Source organism: Perognathus longimembris, chromosome 12, assembly GCF_023159225.1.
Source record: "Perognathus longimembris pacificus isolate PPM17 chromosome 12, ASM2315922v1, whole genome shotgun sequence".
In the NCBI taxonomy this organism is placed as follows: domain Eukaryota; kingdom Metazoa; phylum Chordata; class Mammalia; order Rodentia; family Heteromyidae; genus Perognathus; species Perognathus longimembris.
The window spans coordinates 53,898,088-53,917,567 of NC_063172.1; the positions used below are offsets into that span (position 1 = coordinate 53,898,088).

The window sequence follows — 19,480 nt, forward strand, 5'->3', positions numbered from 1 at the left end:
CCTCACTCCAGTTAGAATGGCCTATACTCTGAACTCAGGCAACAAATGCTGGAGGGGATGCGGGGAAAGAGGAACCCTTCTCCATTGTTGGTGGGAGTGCAAATTAGTACAACCACTTTGGAGAACAGTATGGAGGTTCCTCAAAAAGCTCAACATAGGGGTTGGGGATATGGCCTAGTGGCAAGAGTGCTTGCCTCATATACATGAGGCCCTGGGTTCAATTCCCCAGCACTACATATACAGAAAATGGCCAGAAGTGGTGCTGTGGCTCAAGTGGCAGAGTGCTAGCCTTGAGCAAAAAGAGGCCAGGGACAGTGCTCAGGCCCTGAGTCCTAGCCACAGGACTTGCAAAAAAAAAAAAAAAAAAAAAAAAAAAAGCTCAACATAGACCTTCCCTATGACCTAGCCATACCACTCCTAGGCATCTATCCTGAACAACAGGTCCCAAGATATCAAAAAGACATTTCCACTTCCATGTTTATCGCTGCACAATTCACAATAGCCAAAAAATGGAAACAACCCAGATGCCCCTCCACAGATGAATGGATCCAAAAAATTTGGTACCTATTCAGAATGGAATACTACATAGCGATTAGAAATGGTGAAATATTGGTATTCGCAGGGAAATGGTCAGAACTTGAACAAATAATGTTGAGTGAGGCAAGCCTAGAACACAGAAAACAAAGGGGCATGATCTCCCTGATATATGACTGTTAAGGTGGGGCGGGGGAGAGAGAGAGACAGTAGAGACCAGGTCTGCAAAACCAAAAACTTCTTGTTAAATGGTATTTCCCACAGGTTTGGGTCAGCCACCCTACACTATGTAACTAAAACCAAACAACTACTCAACATATAAAGGTCAAAAATAGACCTCTCACTATATCACAATATCTCAAAAGCTATGTATGTACGTTCATATAAGACAAGGATAAGCCGAAATTACATTTAAAGCCCTAGGCGAATTTCCTTTGGTATAGGCCACATGGCTACTGTATATGTTTTTGGTACACAGTGTATTGTATATATGTCTACCTGACCTAGGGAAGGGAAAGAAAAACAGGGTGTAAAATATCACAAGAAATATACACACTGACCTACTATGTAACTGCACCCCTTTTGCACACCTTGTCAAAAAATTTTGTTTAATTAATAAATAAATTATAAAAAAGTAAAGAGGAACTCTAGAAGAAAAGGTCAATTTGCAGTTAAAATGGGTTATATTAATGAGTTAAGTTTTTTGCACTGTAATCAAGTGATCTGGTTTAGCAAAAGGCATTGGTAACTTCAAAGTTATTTCCCTCCACTGTCAAAATCGGGTACTAAGTGTCAAAATTTTAGATATAAAGGTTTGATTACCACTGTTAAATAACTGCCTTGGGTTTTTCAGAGATCAATAGGAAAGGACAGGAAAAACTTAGGACAAGCCTTGTGTGCCTATCACTAGGAGTGAGGATTAAACTGGCAAAGGTGCAGCTTAGCCAGTCCACACATAGTAGAAAAGGACAGGTCGTGGGAGGAGTCAACCATGGTGGAATAGCCCTTAGGGAAAGTCCAGACATGGTGGAAGAGGGTAAGCTGGCACAAAGGCAATTTATCAAGGCCCAAGGAGTCAGATGGGTATATGCCCATTCTGTAAGACAGGCCTTTCTTTGTCCTGTATCCTTTCCTTGAAGATGGACGTTGGAAACCTGATGGTAACATGGGCAATGTGATGGTATTTCTAAAACTGCCCCTTGGGATGTATTTTTTAAAAATGGAAAAGTCTTTAAAAGAGAGTGAAAAGTTTTTATCTCTAATATGCAATTTGATTCCTATGCTATTTTTGCAATTCAGGTGTATTTAAAAAGAAAAAAAAAGAGAAATGCTAAGTCTGGATTCTTGTGTTTGTAATTCTTGTATTAAGGAAGAACTGTTCAGAGATTTTCTAGGCTGTAACTCAGACTGCAGAAAAAAAAATGTCCTGTTTAAAATGAGCCACCCCTAGGCAATGGGCTGTGCCTAGTGCCTCTAGGTTTCAGAGTTCTTCAAATGCAATTAAAAGCTGAATTGTTAAATGTTAAAATGGAGGTTAGTAAAAGACTAAAAACCAGGAATATATTTGTTGTTATAAAATTTGAAAGTAAAGTTGTTCTAAATGTTTGGAAATAAAGTTATTCTAGAATGAGGGAGGAGGTAACAAACAGTACAAGAAATGTATCCAATGCCTAACGTATGAAACTGTAACCACTGTGTACATCACTTTGACAATAAATAAAGGGGGAAAAAAGAAAGACAAAAACGTTATTCTAAATGTTTGTTTCAAAAGAAGGAGAAAAAATTAGGGCTGCAAAAATGATTGTTTAATTGCTATTCCAGTTTGCCCTGCAGGTTTTGTAACAGCTTCCAGGTAGGCCCACAGAGAAGGACAGATGATACTTACAAGTTTATCAGATGTAACTCTGGCCCTTAATAAGTTCCAGGTAAGATCATGCTTAAAAACTATTTCTGTTTTGACTATCTTGTTGCTTTTAATTGGAGTAAAGTAGCCTTTTATAAGGCTTGTTGATCTGAAATCTGCTGTTCAAAGTCAACCCAGGCAGAGAAAGATCCCTGTGAGAGTATCTAATCGGCCAGCAGAGAGTACTGGGAACAGAGTTATAAGTTGTGTTGGAGCTCAAAGTAGCAGAGTGCTAGCCTTGAGCTGGAGAGCTGAGAGACAGCACTCAGGCCTTGAGTTCAAGTCCAGTGACCAACCAAGGGAAATGCAAAAGGTGCATTTACCCCAGCATGGAAAAGTCACTCCTGGGACAAAAGCCATGGGAACATCCAGAGGCTGCAAGCCACTGCTTGGATGGCAGAGATGATGTCAGATCCTACAGTCACTTGTGTTTGGCCCTTCAAAAGTTAATCAGAACCAGGAGGTAATAGGAGAATAGTTTGTAAGCAGCTTATCTACTAAGTTACTGGGTAGGAACTTAATAGTCACCTGTAATAGTGGGTTGTCAAAAGCTAAGTTTGTAAAATGGATGGATAGTTTAAAATCCCAACCCCCTGCATATGCTCAAAGCCCCAACTGGCAGTAAATTTTGAGCTGGCACATCTGTTCAGGAAAGAAAGTTTGTGGTCCTGAGATCATGTCCCTGTTGAGATTTGTCTAAAGGTTTACACAGGTAACTTATGGTCACAAGAGATCCAGGCACTCAGGAAATGCTTTTATAGACCACAGTGCTAAAAAGGCTACAGTGCTGTAGCCCAAGAAAAATCTGTGCAGTTGTTAAATGTTGTTTGTGATTTCCAGTTTGGAGTAAAACTATTATCTAACCCTGGCAGCCCCTTGGTAAAATAAGCTAAAGTTATTTAGGTTCCTGGCTAGGTAAGGTCAGGCACCCTTGAGTCAGCCTGAAGAAGTTACAGAAGATGGATGATCTTTGCCCATCAAGTCCCCCTTTAAGATCAAGCGTCCAGAATAATTTTTTTGAGAAATGAGGCAGAATAGAGTTAGGGAAGAGGCATGGGAACTAAATGTTAGGTTTTTAAAGTAGGTAGCTGGTAAAGGAGAATGCCACACGGTATTCAGGCAGGAAAGAAAGTTTATTACCGAACTTCTGGCCTGTGGCCAAGATGATCCATGGCTGAAGAGAAGGGAGAGAGAGAGAGAGAGAGCCCAACCCCCACCCAGCCCTGCCTTATATCTAGGGCAGGGGCAAGGGGTGTGGCCAGGTGGATTAGGATGTAACCTCAGGGAAAGGGGAGGTAACTGCCTCCAGGTCTGCAGGTTACCCAGGTAACTGGGTGGAGATTTAATGAGGTGGGGGCAGCTACATGGAGCCCTCAGGGAGAGGACCTAATACTAAAGGTAACAAGTGTGCAAATGTGGAGCCTGCACTTCTAAGAGATGGCTATAGACCTGAACCTTCTAGGTCTGCTTAGAAAATCCTAGACTTATTTTAAAATATCTGGTTACCAAGTTATTGCCCTGGCAAAATTACCCAAGAGCCATTGCCTAAAGCTGTCTTTAAAAACCAGTGGGGTGCCAGGCTGCATGAACCAGAACCAGTGTACTTAAAAGGCAACCAAGAAAATATTCAGAGATCTCACTAAAGTCAGGCCTTGGATCAAGCTTCTTTAACCAGTCTGTGCAGAAAGTTACAAGTGACCCAGTAGGAGGTGTGACATTCTATTGGAGCTGGCAGGAGACACTTCTTGCTGCTTCTCCTGTCCATCCCTTCCAACCTGGAGGTTCCATTTGGGTTAAGATCAAGGACTTCCTGATAGTCATCTAGAGGAGACTATGTCTTCATCCTGACCATTTCCACCATGGTAAAAGCAGAAGCCTGATACCATCACTGAGATTGCTTCCCAATGGATGACTGCTTTGGATCTACTGGAACTAAGACTTTGATCGTGGGACATTCTTTTGTGGGACATAGATTTGTAAATCTTCCCTACTGGAACCTGGAAAAGGCTGGTTTTGTTCTTATACTAATAAGACAGATGTAGGCCAAAAGTGCTTTTTTTTTTTTTCCTTGTAAATTTTGGTTAAAGTAACTTGCTTAAACAGGCCCAATACAGCTCTCTCACTTAAAAAAAAATCAGGGCTGGGGATATAGCCTAGTGGCAAGAGTGCCTGCCTCGGATACCCGAGGCCCTAGGTTCGATTCCCCAGCACCACATATAAAGAAAACGGCCAGAAGCGGCGCTGTGGCTCAAGTGGCAGAGTGCTAGCCTTGAGCAGGAAGAAGCCAGGGACAGTGCTTAGGCCCTGAGTCCAAGGCCCAGGACTGGCAAAAAAACAAAAAAAAATCAATTTGATTTCATGTGCATAAGAACAGTGGGGGGTAAAGTGAGGAAATCAATTATTTGATTTCATTTACGTAAGAGCAGTGGAGAATGTAATCCGGAAACTGAGTCACAGCCATCCCTTGCCTGGCTAGGTGCTGGGGCTGTTGCTTTCACAGATATCCTGGAGCCTGTCAGGAGATGGAGGGGGCCGGTCTGGGTCTGTTCACCCAGCTCCGTGGCCTAGAGTTGAGACAAGCCATCCTTTGAATTGCAGATGCCTAGCTCAATGGGAAGAACCAGGAGGGCACTCTGCTTTGAAGCCTTTGTAGATACCTTGTGTTGTTTAGCCCCAGGGGAGCCCTGCTTCCTGTTTTAGTGTAATAATGCTTTGCCGAGCCTTGGCCTCTACCCACCATGTGACTTTTGTCTTTAAAAGCTTGGTGCAATCTTGGCCAGCCTGTAGACCCCTAGTGTCCAAAGACTCCAAAATTCAGATGTTCAAGCTGTGGCTTCTCTATTTTCTCATGACTAGTTTTATATCTGATTTAAGGTAATTTTTTTTTTTTTTTTTGCCAGTCCTAGGGATTGGACTCAGGGCCTGAGCACTGTCCCTGGCTTCTTCTTGCTCAAGGCTAGCACTCTGCCACTTGAGCCACAGCACCCCTTCTGGCCATTTTCTGTATATGTGGTGCTAGGGAATTGAACCCAGGGCCTCATGTATATGAGGCAAGCACTCTTGCCACTAGGCCATATCCCCAGCCCCAAGGTAATTTTTTTTTTTACCACACAAGCCCTACAGAAGCTCAAGAAAATATAAAGAAGGGAGTTAGTAAAGAAAGCCTTGAAAAAGGGATTGAGGAAACGAAAATAGTTTCCTGGGGGCGGGGAAGGGGATTTGAAAAGTAAGGATTGTCATCAATTAAAAGGGACAAAGGCAAACCCCAGAAAGTTTGTGTATGTAGTAAATCGTATGAGTATGTTTTAAAAATTGGAGCTTATGAGTAATGTTGATATGTAATTAAGCTAGCTATAATATAAATAGGGTCAACATTTGTGCATTAATGTGAAACTATTCTCTATGTTTATCTGTATCTGAGGGGCTGAGGAACTTGTTTTGTTATGACGAACTATAAAATTAAAAAGACCCCCTTAGTAACCTGTGGCCTGACAACTGACCAGTTTAAAAGTGGCCAGGTCTCTTGTGCTTTTTTTTTTTTTTTATCATTATAGAACAAGTTTATTTAAACTGAGAGTGCCTTCTAGTGCTCTGGTGCTATTAGGATTTTCATTCTTTTTTTTTTTTTCTTTTGCATTTTCCCTTTATTGTCAAAGTGAAGTAAAGAGAGGTTACAGTTTCATATGTAAGGCAGTGAGTACATTTCTTATCCAACTTGTTACCTCTTCCCTCTTCCCCCCCTTTCCCCTCCCCCTCCTCCCCCATGAGTTGTACAGCTGTTTACACCAAATGGTCTTATAAGTATTGCTTTTGAAATAGTTTGTGTTTTTATCCTTTGTCTCTCAATTTTGGTACTCCCTTTCCCTTCCCTAGTTCTAATATACATATGAACAGTATCCAGGGTACTAAGATCAGGTACAGTGATAGCAGGGGTAAAACCACAGGAAGGGAATATAAGAGAAAAAAAGAAGGTACTATTTCTCATGGCATGTTGAAAATAATTACAACAATGATATTGTTGGGAAAATGGAACAGACTATTGAGGAACAGTGAGGGGCACAAACCTTCCCATGGGTTTGGAGATTGTGCGAGGGGGTGAATTTGGGACCAGGCTTATATGGGAGTTTGAGCAAGGAGGCAGGTTATTGAAAGGGCCACTACATCTAGAAAGTTGGGGCCCACAAAGAATTGTTTACAGCTGGGCCGAGGTGAGATGTCCTGCCGGCATATCAAAGCAGGCTCCTATATTGAGGTTCCTTCCCTATGTCTGTATGGGCCTGAGGCAATACAGTGGGGGTCAATCCCTCAGATACACCACTTGTTTCCATAACGTGGAGTTCATTTTACTTAGCATCATCTTATGTGTTCATACAGGTATAACTATCAGGCTATTATGATCTTCTGCTTCTGCTTTGACCTAAACATGTACTAATTATTCCCTATGAGGGAAACCATAGTGTCCAAGTTTCTTTGTGTCTGGCTCACTTCACTTAGTATGATTTTTTCCCAAGTCCTTCCATTTCCTTATGAATGGGGCAGTGTCGTTCTTTTGCACTTGATTCACATTCTTCCCGGGTTTATATCTACAACTCCACTTTGGCATAAAAGCTGGGAGCTAATCTCCCTGCTAGTAGTAGGTCTTGCTGTAGCTGGTTCTGCTGCAGTTGATGTGTCAGCCCCTAGTGACTTCGGAGCCTTGAGTAACCAGGTGGTATTAAAAAAAATCTAAAGAGTAAGTATGCCAGAAGTAAAGAAGGAAAATTGGTACTCCTCCCTACTTTCCTGGTCACCATGGGCCACCACACTTATATCATCCCCATTGGGCCCATAGCCCTTCTGCTGTCATCTGTGGGGCCTTTGTGCTCCCAATACATGCCCCTGGCTGAGGACCCTCAGGAGTAAAGGTTTGACTCCTGACAAAACAAAAAAGAAGGAAATGAAAGTGATGCAGATAATTAACTGTTGCTATGCTAGCTTTCAACAACAAAGTTTTGCTAATACTGTTCTGTAGTGTTAAATGTAAATCTTTTCTGAATGTGGCCCCTGCTTAAAGTTAAGTAGTTGTATTTACCCAACTTGCTTTGAACTTGTTGAGCTCTGTATTGATCACACCTGTAACACTCCTCCCCCTCCCTGGAGAGTTTCATCCTGTCTTGCCACCTAGATGTTAGATGGTCTCCAGTGAAGATCAAGATGCCATGACCTGTTGTGACTGACACCTCTTGGAAATAACAAGCCCCTCTTGGAAGTAACAAGGCCCCTGTAGGTGACACCTCTTGGAAGTAACAAGCCCCTATAGTTAAGCTAAAAGGAAAATTCCTGTAGTTCTGGGGTATAGAAGCAGGCTTCTGAGATGGCCCCAGGACTGCATCTTGAGATCCCAAATTGCAGTCCTGGTGCACTGCCAGTATTTTTTCACTCAATAAAATCTTTTCTAAATTTTTTTTTTTTAACTGAGTGTCTCATTGACTGTCAATACATGAGTAGGCAATTGCATAAGACTTAAAACTTTATTATCAGAGGTTCAACTCCTCTTCTTAACAACATGTTTATTCTTTCCTTTTCTTTTTTCTTTTTTTTTTTTTTTTTGCCAGTTCTGGGGCTTGGACTCAGGGCCTGAGCACTGTCCCTGGCTTCTTCCCACTCAAAGCTAGCACTCTGCCACTTGAGCCACAGCACCACTTCTGGCCATTTTCTATATACGTGGTGCTGGGGAATTGAACCCAGGGCCTCATGTATAGGAGACAAGCACTCTTGCCACTAGGCCATATCCCCAGCCAACATGTTTATTCTTAATTTCCTTATATTTATTATCCCAATCTTATTAGCGATAGCTAATAATATTCTGGGGCACTCGTGGACCCCAGGGAACCACAGATGTGTTTGTAAGGGAGGATAATGTTTCAAGATGAAATCAAGCACAGCCAGACTAAAGACTTAGAAATTGGCCTAAGGTAAACAAATGTTTCCAAAATAAACTTTATTTTTACTGGCAGAAAGCCAGGCAGGATTAGACTCTGGGGTGAGAATCATCTTTATCCTTGGCTCAGGTACATGCCCGAAATAAGCCACTTTTGCTCATTAAGAGATTCAAAGAACAGCCACAGCAGGTCTCAGGGCCTGCACAGCTAGAGAAGGTGGCTTTCAGATATGCTTGAATGTGAGCCACCCAGTCCTGTTACACTCAGTACACTCTGTATTTGCTCAAAAGTTGCTTGAAGCTCAGTCACAAGTCACATACGGAAACCATCCCAAGCTTGCCTTGGCATTATCGTTGTTGTGGTGGTCGTTGTTACTTTCCATACTAGAGTTTGAAATCAGGACCTCACACTTGCTGGAAAGTTACTCTACCACTTGAGCCACTCCCCCAGCCATTTTTTGCTTTAGTTATTTTTTTCAGATAGGATCATACATATTTGTCTAGGGGCAGTCTAGGCCCTATCTATGACTCCAAATAACTGGGGCCACAAGTACAAACCTCCACATACAGCTAGCTGACTGAGATAGCATCTCACTAACTTTCTGACTTCAGTCATGATCCACACTACTTTCTCCCTATTTTCTCTTAAACAGCTAAGATTACAGGCATTTGCCATTATCCTTGACCTTCACTGGCCTATAATGAAATGCAGAGACCACACTCTACAACTCTTCAGTTCTTCATTATTTCTTTCAACTCTATGCTCAGCTCCAATTTACGAACCATCTCAGACATCTAGATTTCATGCTTCTTTTTCAGAAGGAATCATTATGCAACTCAACTGAAGAATTTCTTTACATATTTGTGGCCTACTGTCCATGCCCTTACTTTTGATCAAATGATGCATGAACCATCTGTCTTTCCTCATTTGAATCATGAGCTCACCTTCTCCTTTGGTCATCATGCAAACCACTTTTTATGATGAGCATTTTCCAGAGGGCTGATATATCAAACTGTCCTTATTGAATGCATTCTTTTTCTAATGAGGTAAACTGTTTTCTTAACTTCCTACCTCAGTGAGCCCTTATGCTAACCAAACTAGACAGAACATCGATATATTTGTAATAAACCTAAAATGTTACCAGTGAACAGTTTGCAAAGTTATCAACTAGCACTGTCCATTCTGTTATAAAAGGAATAAATGTAGAGGAGACCAGTTATCTGAAAACACATTTACCCATTCTTAAAATTGATGCTCCCCTGAGGTTCACCATTCACCATGCTAAACTAGCACAAGTTTAGTTTTAAAATCTCCAATAACTTCCAGCTTCTGCCAGGACCTTAACTTCAAAAATACTTCCTTGGAGTTCATAGATTGTGCATGTTATTTCCTTTCAAATAGCTGGTGGAAGAAGTTTAATAAAAGATCATATCAGACTCTGTGGAGTAAACAAGATATAACAGAAGAATCTGTCCTTCTAACTGATACTCAAAAACCAAACTAGCATAAGTACATGTGAGTAACTAACAGCTTGATGGAGTAATCACAAGTGTGGTAAAAGTGTAGCCCTTCTGAAGAAATTACTATTTGATCGAAGTTCAGTATTTAAAAGTTAGATTGACTTAAAGTAGTCTGAAAAACACTTTTAAGCATAAAGTTGAGACAGGTCATCAAATGCCATCAAGACAAAATTATAATTCACTAATAATGTCACTGGTATCTCTCTTCTCCCCTCCATGCTCTGCTCTGGCTCAGATGAAGCCAGGATTAAGGCAAGTGCATGCCTCTGTACTCCATAGGCATTGTTTCAAAGGATGCTTTTCAAATTCCCCTAGTATGACCTCACCCAAGCCCCTCTATGTGCTGAAGTCTCCATAGCATGGAAACCTAAATGTGAACATGGTGATAAACAGAATAAAAATAGCCAAAGGAAACCAGGCCAAAGTAGACTCAGTTAACTTCAAATGGAAGCAAAAGTCCCCTTGAGAAGTTCTTCAGCTCTCTGTGTATGTCTTCTACTATATAACAACACTTGATATTACCAAATTATAAAGAACAAAAGGTGAAGTTTTGAATCACAGTTTTAGAAATATCAGCCTAAGGTTGGTGAATCCCATTGTTCTTGGGCCTTTATTGAGGTATTCCATCATGGCATGACTTCAGCTCATGCTCAGGAAACCAAAGAAGAACAAAAGAAATAGACCAGGATCTTACAATCCCCTTCAAAGACACTATTCTAGAGTTCTAAAATTTCCTACTCAGCCCCACCACCTCCCAACAGTACCAGAGGCTGAAAGTACTTCAGAACCTAGACTTCTGAGGACAATGAAGATCCAAACTATAGTCCCTGCCTCTGCAGCCCATATAACCAGAGCCAGCCCCATGACCTTGCATAGAATGAGGAAAAACCAGTGCAAAGAATTTTTATGATTTAATTCATTCTCTTAACACATGTGGTATGTTACATAACTGTAGAGATTTAACTCAGTATCAGTTGTTATTGTTCTCCAAGGTCTTTTTCCAAAAACCACAAGAAAGAAAATGAGGACAATGCAGATATTGAACTATTTATGAGTCAACTCAGTATCTTCCATTCAGGATTCATAGGGGAATTTGAAATGGTACATTAATAGCTTTATGAGAGAATAAGTAAAAGAGAGGATGTAAGTCTTAGGAAAATCAAAGTCAATCTAAAACATTTTTGGCTTTAGTGTTAGAGTTTAAATATGAAATGTCCACCACAGGTGCATGTTTTATTCATTTGATTTCAGCATTACTTTGGAATATTCTAGAAACATTAGAAGGGAAGGTCCTGGCTGGAGGAAGTAGGTTATTACAGTGGATCCATAGCAAATGTATCATTCTTGGATTCTGTCTTACACTCTGCTTCCTGCTTCTGTGATATAAGCTGTTCCCCTCTGCTTCCTGGATATAATGGTTAGGGCCGATCCCTTCCACTCCCTCACTGCTCCATCTGCTTCCCGATGCCAAAATGTGTGCCACTGCCTTCTGCTTTCTGGCTGCTACAGTGTGATTTGTTCTATCGGCTTTCTGCTAGTCCGATGTGTGCCACTGCCTTCTTCTTGGCTGACATGAGTTGAATAGCTCTGTTCCATCATGCCTTCGGCCACCATAATGAACAAAACCTCTAAATTAGGAGCTAAAATAAATCCTTCCTCCCTTGTTTCTGTCTGGTATTCAGTAACAGGGACAATAAAAACTAACATATTTGGCTACCAAACACCCTTAAACAAGAACAGTGATGTACTGTATAAAAATAATTTGATCATCATTGGGCCATCTATGCAACCAATGGTACCAGAATATTATAATGAAACTAAAAAGTTCCTGTCATTAGATACCACTTTTCTTTGCTAGTCCTGGAGCTTGAACTTGGAGCTTGGACACTGTCCCTGAGCTTTTTTTGCTCAAGGCTAGCACTCTACCACTTGAGCCATCGCACCACTTCCAGCTTTTTCTGTGTTGTGGTACTGAGGAATCGAACCCAGGGCTTCATACATGCTAAGCAAGCACTTTACCACTTAGCCATATTCCTAGCCCCTGATTAGGTATTATAATAGTATCTTTTCTATGACAAGTTTAGAGACACAAATACTTACCACTGTGTTATAGCTGTTTACCCGTATTTAGGACAGAAATATGTATGCACATTTGCAGTCTAGGAGCAATGGTCTACACCACAAGTTCAGGTAAATTGTAAGTGATCCCACCTAAGCCAGTGTAAGTATATTCTACAATGTTCACGCAGTAATGAAATTGCCTAACAATACAGTTCTTCATCATTAAATAAAAATGACTCCACTTGAATAATTTAGCAAAAATAAAAAAGTTAAAGAAAGAAGGGCAAGGAGCCTGAGGAGGGAAATTTTGCTGGAATACTGCCAAGAGAAACCCAAGGAAGAACAGACAAAGGTTCTCCAGACAGACACATCTTAGTGACTTGTTGCAACACAATGAGCCTAAGATTTCATATCCAATGGAATGGTTTCTTAATTATGATTAAAGCACAGATCACTGGTGTGGTATAGCACAGCGATGAATGTGGTCAACCTTTGCTTTAACAAAGAACTGAAAGGTCCTCATCTTCCTTATAAAAAATAGACTCTAGAAGAGATATGTGAGTTCTGTCTCAATTCATCCAAACTAAACCACTCAAAAACATGAGAAGTAAATACATTTCACTAAATATATATATATATATATATATTTAAATGCATATCAAAAGTCATGGTTTGGAGCTGGGAATGTGGCTTAGAGGTAGAGTGCTTGGCTAGCATGCATGAAACCTTTGTTCGATTCCTCAGCACCACATAACAGAAAAAGCCAGAAGTGACACTGTGGTTCAAGTGGTAGAGTGCTAGACTTAGGAAAAATGAAGCCAGGGACAGTGCTCAGGCCCTGAGTCCAAGCCCTAGGACTGGCCAAAAAAAAAAAAAAGTAATGATTTGCTTTTTGGCAGATTCTTCTGGCTAAGATACCATATGTGCCTTCCAAAGACATTAGAGATTTTATCAATTTAAATAATACTATGAAACTATTCCAGTATCCTTAGAATAACTGAAATGGAACTAGGTGTCCTTTTGTAGCTGAGTGCTTACCTAGCATTTGTGAGGATTAGTTCCCCAACATGACAAATAAATAAGTAAATAGGTGACAACTCTGCAATTACTTGTGTTAGATCTAGCATAAAGATAAATGTTAAGGCAGTTGAAAACAAGGAGAAAAATCACTTTCACGTACTTTAGCCTGAAAGAAGAAATGGTCCAATCAGATCAAGATACAAGGCTAGCTCAATGTGGTAAAGAAGCTACCAGACATTTGGGTAATATAGATCACCCAAAAGCAGGTGAAAGCAGGAAAACTGTCTGATTTTGTCGGGGTTTTTACCACCGCCCCCACCCCCGACCTGCGGGAGAGATGGGAAAGGCACGCCCCAACCCGAGGAGCCAAGAAAGGAAAGGGCCAGCAGACCAACCACACCCAGCCCTCCCTCACCGGAGGACAATCAGACATATCTGGGAGTCTAGTCGGTGTAAGATCGCGTAATTGAGGAAGTACATGCAACTAATATAAGGCACAGGAGCCAATCAGGTCTAAGATCGGCAGGAAGGGGAGGGATGTGCACCTATCTAGGGACTGTAAGGGAGGCATGAGCTGTCATTCAAGGGGAGGAAGGGCCGGGGACCAACCCTAGAGGAGGCCTGATTTTTCACAGCCTACAGAACCAACTCTGGGTTCACTGCCAGGGGCCATCCTAGCCACACGTGGCCCCAGGGCTGGAAAACGGGGGGGGGGGGGGCGGGGGGCAGCTAGTTCCGGGCGTGTCCCACATGATTTAGTCTCTTACTTCATAGGTTATCAGTGACATAGGAGAATATCTTTTGTTTGCAACCTGTGGCTCGTCAGTGTACATGGCATATGTAGTGCTGTAGTTTGGATCTGGACCCCCAAAGGTGCAAGTGTTAAATGCTTGGTCTACAGCTTGGAACTACTGGGTGATGGCGAAATGTTTGAGAGGAAGCCCCAGTAGGAGGTCTCCCAGTTGTTGAGGGTAAAGCCTGGAAAGGACCCTTGCCTCTTTCTCTTTCATTCCCCACCATCAGGTCATCTATTTGGTCCAACACACACTCCATCTATGATGTGCTACCAGGCACGAGAGAAGAGAACAAATCAATCATGGACTGAAACCTCTAAATCTGGTGACAAAATGAACCCTCTCTATAAAGCAATTGTCTTGGCAATTTGTTACAGTAATAGAAAGCTAACTAAACATGGTTTTGAAGAATACTCTGAAAAACTAAGAATTCATTACATATGATCATGTATTCAGTCACCAAATTACTGACAAACTCGCCAAACATCATTGTCCTTCTGAGAAATACAGACACTTTCTCCTCATCACCCTTCACATTGCCAACATAAAGCAACCTGTTAGTCTGTAGAGAACTGAGAATTTCACCAACCACTATCCTGTGATAGGATTGACAGGAATTTACACTCAAGGCGCACAGTTGATTAGATGCACTTAATGTCCAAGTTCTCTCATTTACACTAACCCTTTGTCAAGGAGAGCTGCCAATACTTGATTAGTCTATTATGTGGCACAGAAGAGAACCGTGCCATCCCAAACTAATCACCAGTCACCAGGTCTTGTCATTTAAGTAGGGCGCAGAATTTGGAGTAAAGGCATCTATGGTTTGCCCTGACTTTATTACTAAAGATGCATATGGCCTTAAATAAGCTTCTCTCAGCTGTCCATTTTCAAAGTGGCTTAAATTTCACCTAAATTCAACCAACAGGCATTGGCAGGTGGGTAGACGTTAGAGCTGTCTGTGTGTACTTTCTGGCCCCAAAGTTTGTATAATCTACATGTTTCCAAATCTTACAATCTTCTATGGTACATTGCTTAAAGTATATCTTTACTGTGTAACCTTTTTGAAAATGTCTCCTATTCTACTTCTCTGTACAATATGGATGTTGAAGCCAAGAAATCATACATTATGATGATTCTACCCATGAGGTTTCAGAGCTTCTGCAGAAGATCCAGCAAAGAAGTTGAGGTTGTGTGTATAACCATGGCTTTGTGTTTTTTGTTTTGTTTTGTTTTCGTGGTGTGTGCCAGTGCCAGAGATTAACTCAGGTCCTGTCCTGGACACAGTCCCTTAATTTTTTCACTACATACTGGTATTATACCACTTCAACTACAGCTCCACTTCTGGATTTTTGGATATAAGAGTTTCATGGAGGGACTGGGAATATGGCCTAGTGGTAAAGTGCTTGCCTCGTACACATGAAGCCCTGGGTTCAATTCCTCAGCACCACATGTATTGAAAAACCGGAAGTGGCGCTGTGGCTCTAGTGATAGAATGCTAGCCTTGAGCAAAAAGAAGCCAGGGACAGTGCTCAGGCCCTGAGTTCAAGCCCCAGGACTGGAAAACAAAAAACAAAAAACAAAAACGAACAAGCAAGAGTTTCATGGAATCCTCAGATCTCAGCCTCCTGAATAGCTAGGATTAAAGGCATGAGCCATTGGCACCTGGCTACCATTTTATTACAAATAATAAAATGGGGCGCTCCAGTGGCACAATCGGTTAGCGTGCGGTACTTATACAAATAATAAAATGGATGCTCAGGGCTGGTAACATCAGAGGCAAGCTGAGCAGAAGCAGGCTGCTCTGGAAGTGGTGTGATTCCACAGTTAATCCTAGTTGTAAACATCACTGCAGTTACTCATGCCATTTCCTTTATGTGAAACCATCTAGTTAATCTTTTTTTCTTAAAAATAGAACGATAAAGGAAATAAATGTATTATCATTTTTTTTCTGTCAGTTCTTGATTAGTTTCTCATTTGATAGAGGTTCCTTAGACCTCCATGATAGGAGTTTGGTAAGAATAAATTGAGTTGGGCAGTAATGCCAGTGATTCTGGAAGTGAAAGCGAGAAGATGGAGAGTTTGAGACAAGCCTGTAGAAAATTAGTGAGACTGTCTTACAAACAAAACATAAACCAAAGGGCTGGAGGTATAGTTCATTCCTTGCAAGTGTGAGGCCCTAGTACCACCTAAATTAATGAATAAATAAATAAATAAATAAAAGAAGCAAGGTCACCCAGCAAAGGCCTTAGCACATTACTTGGAATATACCAGGATCTCCTTTTATCTTTATTATTACCAATTATATTCAAAAGTAGTTAAACCTAGAGGTAGAGCACACGTGCACATGTGTGCACATGCACATGCACGCGCACACACACACACAGCATGTTCCATGTTTGATGTCATTGTGCCTATGTGGGATGTATATTGGGCTTCACAGCGTTAACCAGTGAACATGATGAATGACTGCAATAACAGTGACTTGTAGGCAAAGGGCAGCCTTGCCCTTGAGTCATTGCTTCCTTAGTTATGGTAGTTTTCAGTAGCTAAGACTACAAAGACTTTCTAGGTTCCTGGTCCTCACTGAATGTTATTCACAACTCAGAACCTTCTCTGTACTGACATAAAACACATTCACAAACACACCTGTGCATACCCACCCACATCCACATACCATACAAATGCACATGCCTGTGCATTCTACTTTGGAATGCAACTTGGATGATTGTGTTGTTGCTGTTCAAAGCAAAAGCAAACTAAGGCAAATTAAGCATGTATAAGGAAAGTTATGAACCAATGAGTTTATTTAGATTTTCACTTCAAAATGGAGGAGTATACAGAGAAGTAAATGAAGAAAGAGCATAGATGTTTTATTCTTGTTCTAAAAGATTCATTGAAGGATTTATTGCCCTAAAGATATTTAAGGAGGGGCTGGGGATATAGCCTAGTGGCAAGAGTGCCTGCCTCGGATACACGAGGCCCTAGGTTCGATTCCCCAGCACCACATATGCAGAAAACGGCCAGAAGCGGCGCTGTGGCTCAAGTGGCAGAGTGCTAGCCTTGAGCGGGAAGAAGCCAGGGACAGTGCTCAGGCCCTGAGTCCAAGGCCCAGGACTGGCCAAAAAAAAAAAAAAAAAAAAGATATTTAAGGATAGTGAGCGTGTGTGTGTGTGTGTGTGTGTGTGTGTGTGTGTGTGTGTGTCTGTGTGTCTGTGTGTGTATGTATGTTGGGGGTGGTTTGTGTGTTAGGATAAAGAGACAGACAGATAGATGGAGATAGAGAAATTGTAATGTATGTTATACAAATGACTACTGTCAAACTTGGCACCAGTGGCTCACATCTACAATCCTAGCCACTCAAGAAGCTGAAAAGTGAGGACCATGGTTTGAAGCTAGTCTGGGCTGACAAATCTGAGAGATCTCCAAGTAACCAGAAGAAAAGCCAGAAGCAGAAGAGGGATTCAAGTGGTCAAGTTCCAGCCTTGAGGACAAAAGTTAAGGAAGAGCACGAGGCCCACAGTAGAAACACCACTACTAGCACAAGTTTCTTAACCTTTTACATAATTATATGATTACAGTTACATTTAGGAAAACATGTTCTGTGCATAAAATGACTTATTATATTCATGGTCATTGGCAATATGACTACAAGTAGTACACATATGTTTAGAATATTTTAATCTTCATTGTGTTTACATAATTCTGTAATTGTAGATAGAAATAAAAAGAGTGCAAGGATTCAGGTGAAATCTATGCAATAAGTCACCCAGTGACTTGTAGCCAGTCTTCATTATAAACTTCTCTTCCATATTTAGCAGGTCTTTAGATAGTGCTTTGAATAAACTGTGGAAACTATTATTCCAGAACACATTTAATGCATTGTTCAACTGTTACCCATTTTTCCCCTTCATTTAGAGGAAAATGAGTTTGAAATTCCAAGGCTTCGCTTTCAAGCCCCAAACTGACAGGCTGATTCTCCCATCTCACATTGTTCTCTTCACAGTTAGTCCTTGGTGGCTAATTAAAGCAATTAGTATCGCCTCTGCAGTCATCTATTTCACTCCCCACTCATCATGATGGGAATTAAGCAGATAACCAACATAATCAATTTACATCAATGAGGATTCTTTTTTCCATTAAACTTCCGTGATTCTAGCAAAACAAATTTCACCTATTTGAATGTCTAATTGTTTCTAATTGTTTTACCATCAGAGTATTCTATTACATCTTGATTAAAAAGCCAAAACAAGATTTTTCATGTAGGAGAATATTTAAATGTAATACCTTTCATTATTTGGAATGAAATCCAATGGCTTCTGAATTAGAAGCATTTTAACTCAGTTCTCACCCAGGAAATCCATTGGAGTTACCCAGGAAATTTTACAACTCCTGATTTCTGAACACTTTCCCTTAATCAACCTACCTCTTATTAATACACTGAGTAAAACTATGGTGTTATAAAGAATAGTCACCTAATCCAGGTGCCAATAGCTCACACCTGTAATCCTAGCTTCTCAGAAGGTTGAGATCTGAGGATCAAAGTTCAAAGCCAGAAAAGTCTGTAAGACTCAAGGAGAAGAGGGGGAAATACAGTCAAAAATCCAATGTATATCCTACAAAATTAAGAAGACTTAGGAAAGGTGTGGGTAGGGGAGAAAGGAATGGGTAAGAATGTTGGAAGGGGTGCCATTGATCAAGATATAGTATATTCATAAACTTCTTTGAAAGAATTATTTATTTTGCCACTTTCCTCCAATTTATGAAGCAAAATATGGTCAGTAGGAGTAACAGAGCTAGTATTGTAGGGGTCATCGTGTTGCTTTATCTGTCTTCCACAGCAAGCAGGTGAACTTCAGAGTCATTTCTGGTGACCGGCCTTGGCTCTGCTGCTTACTCTGAGGTTACAGCCTGTGTGCTTCAGATTCGTAGTTGACATAGAAGTGTGACCCTTAAACATTGCAAACCTGGGAAATTTAGGGGTAAGACTAATGAGAGTAGTGACAGAGGGGGCAAAAAATAACTTCTAAAGTATGATATGAAAAATTCATTTTAAATCCAAGTTTATAGCCATACCAAGAAATCTCCAGCTTTCCCTACAGTTTACAGGTCAAAATCAACCAGCACTCCCTTCATAGATAAGCTCCCTTGAAAAATTCCTGTGTAACATGTGTGAGTGAGGCATAACTTTAGTGTCTAAAGTTCAATATCTGTAGAACAGGGCTGGGAATGTGGCTGAGTGGTAGAGTGCTTGCCTAGCATATATGAAGCCCTGGGTTCGATTCCTCAGCACCACATAAACAGCAAAAGTCAGAAGTGGTGCTCAAGTGGTAGAGTGCTAGCCTTGAGCAAAACCAAGCCAAGGACAGTGCTCAGGCCCTGAGTTCAAGCTCCAGGACTGGCAAAAAAAAAAGGTGTGTGTGTGTGTTGGTGTGTGTGTTGGTGTGTGTGTTGGTGTGTGTGTGTTATACAAAGTTACAAAGTGCTTAAACTTTCCTGACTCTATCTCCCTGTCTACCAAAGTGGATATAATCAGTCTGTCTGTGTGCTATATGACTACTAGGAAAAAGATCAAATGAAACTACAAAGTGTCATGGATCAGTGTGAACAACCATCACATCCTCAGAACTGCACTTCAAAAATCTATTTGATAACACATATTCAGTATCAAAACCAGGCCTGCTTCCCAGTACTGGTGACTACTCAGAAGGCTAACACCTGGAGGATCAC

The 19,480-nt window shown here is 41.1% G+C and overlaps 1 long non-coding RNA gene across 1 annotated transcript; it reads left to right on the plus strand.

Annotated features, from left to right (window-relative positions):
• The first annotated feature begins 1,204 nt into the window (after positions 1-1,204).
• Positions 1,205-7,980, plus strand: LOC125360832. The gene is made up of 3 exons (XR_007212814.1): positions 1,205-1,214; positions 2,614-2,619; positions 7,922-7,980. It is a non-coding gene; the product is annotated as an uncharacterized LOC125360832 (long non-coding RNA).
• The last annotated feature ends 11,500 nt before the right edge of the window (positions 7,981-19,480 follow it).